This window comes from Mobula hypostoma, chromosome 27 (genome assembly GCF_963921235.1).
Source record: "Mobula hypostoma chromosome 27, sMobHyp1.1, whole genome shotgun sequence".
In the NCBI taxonomy this organism is placed as follows: domain Eukaryota; kingdom Metazoa; phylum Chordata; class Chondrichthyes; order Myliobatiformes; family Myliobatidae; genus Mobula; species Mobula hypostoma.
The window spans coordinates 13,235,283-13,237,484 of record NC_086123.1 but is presented as its reverse complement, the minus strand read 5'-3'; the positions used below and the strand labels follow the sequence as shown (position 1 = coordinate 13,237,484).

Below are 2,202 nucleotides of genomic sequence, written 5' to 3'. Positions count from 1 at the left end.
ACGTCAACTGACAAGGAGGGACTAATGAAAAGGTGAGGAATGCAACTGGAAGCCAGTATTTGGTCTCATAAGAATGTCGATGCAAACTAGTTCCAGGAACGTCATTATTTTATCGTCACCACATTCTTGGGTGTAGATAGTAAAAAAGACAGGTAAGTTAAGGATATGTTAATGGGCACTGAATAGACACAGCCCCATAGCAACTGTACAAGGATAATAATTTTGAATTATATTCCCCTATCAGTTTAGACTTGTTCGTTCTCCAGATACCATTAGCTTCTGGAAATACACAACTCTCAGATGAGTGAACCTTGCACTTTGAAGTAGCTGGAAGAAAAAGGTTCCCTTCCTTTCCCGCCCTTTACCTCTCCTATCCATATGGCTTCATCTATCACCTTCCAGCTAGACTCCTTCCCCTCCCCCACTACCTTTTAATTCTAGTGTCTTCCCCCTTCATTCTCAGTCATGAAGAAAAGTCTTGGCCCGAAAGATCAACGCCATAGATGCTGCCTGACCTGTTGAGAGTGTGTGTGTGTGTGTGTGTGTGTGTATGTTGTTATGGTGTCGCCAGTTGTCTGCTTACCCATCAGCAGGATAATTGAGCTCAGTTCTGGACCATACTCTCGGGGAAGGTACTGGGGAAGCTTACTGGATATAAAGGAATGACTGGAGGTGATGTAAGAGAGGGAAGCTGCACTTACTGCTTATATAGAAGTCATGAAGGTCTTCATGATGTCAAGAAATCACACTGGCAGCTGTAAGTTTATCCAAGTGCAACATGGGCTTGCAATAGTGTCAGAAGTGCAGAAGTGTGGAGGAATGCTGGAAGGTTTGGGTGGGAAGTTGAGTGGAAATGGCAAAATGAAATGAAAGGATGTGTGGTAGGAAAATGAAAATAGTGAAGTCACAGATGCAAACAGGTGCCTTACATCAAAACAGTTGGAATTTATATATCCTTTTGCTGAAGGAAGAATAGAGTAGGCAAAGGATAAGAACAAGTCCAGCATTAAAATTGTAGACCCCCCCCCCACTCCCCTCGGTGGGATGAGTACAATGCAGTTAAGATGAAATCTGCTTTGATCTCCAACATCTATCCAAATTTAGAGACTGTTGGGGCAATTAGTCCATAATGTTCAAATTACGGGGTTGATAGAGCAGGGATGTGATGCTGAGGCTTTATAAGGCACTGGAGAGGCCTCACCTTGAGTATTGTAAACAGTTTTTTGCTACTTGTCTAAGAAAAGATGTGCTGGCATTGGAGAGTGTTCAGAGGAGGTTCACAAGCATGATTCCGGGAATGAAGAGGTTATCAGACCATAAGGCCATAAGATATAGGAGAAGAATTAGGCCATATGAGGAATGTTTGATAGCACTGAGTCGGTACTCACTGGAATTTAGAAAGATGATGGGATCTCATTGAAACTTTCCAATTGTTGAAATGCCTAGACATGGTAGATGTGGAAAGGATGTTTCCCATGGTGGGGAGTCCAGGACAAGAGGGAACAGCCTCAGGATAGAGGGGCATCCATTTAAAACAGAGATGCAGAGAAATTTCTTCAGCCAAACGGTGGCGAATTTATAGAATTTATTACCTCAGGCAGCAGTGGAGGCCAGGTTGTTGGGTGTATTTAAGGTAGAGCTTGATAGGTTCTTGATTGGCCATGGCATCAAAGGTTACAGGGAGAAGGCCGGGGAGTAGGGCTGAGGACGAGGGCTATGATTGAATGGCGGAGCAGACTCAATGGGCCAATTGGCCTAATTCTGATCCTATGTCTTGTGGTCTTGTGGTTGTAATTAAATCCAAAATTAGTACTTACCTGGCAGGGAACCGTTGGTGATCAGGAGGGCCGAGGTTCCAGGACGAGGCGATCCCATTGCGCTTTGGGTGTGCTGAAGCCTGTAATATCCCCAAACGCGGGATGCTCGACTGCATAATTTGTCGTTGTGGGGGTCTGCGTTCCTGCTCCTTTTAGCTGCCGGTGACTGGTGGAGGTGGATACGACAGGGTCTTTTAAGAGACTCCTGGATAGGTACATGGAACTTAGAAAGATAGAGGGCTATGGGTAACCCTTGGTAATTTCTAAGGTAAGGACGTGTTCGACACAACTTTGAGGGCCAAAGGGCCTGTATTGTGCTGTAGGTTTTCTGTGTTTCTATTGCCTTTGACAGAGGATGTAGATTTAGGATAACTTATGAGAAAGA

General features: G+C 44.6%; 1 non-coding gene across 1 annotated transcript; it reads left to right on the top strand.

The window, feature by feature from the left end:
* Positions 1 to 1,809: 1,809 nt before the first annotated feature.
* Positions 1,810 to 1,972, top strand: LOC134338648 (U1 spliceosomal RNA). The gene has a single exon (XR_010016275.1). It is a non-coding gene; the product is annotated as a U1 spliceosomal RNA (small nuclear RNA).
* The last annotated feature ends 230 nt before the right edge of the window (positions 1,973 to 2,202 follow it).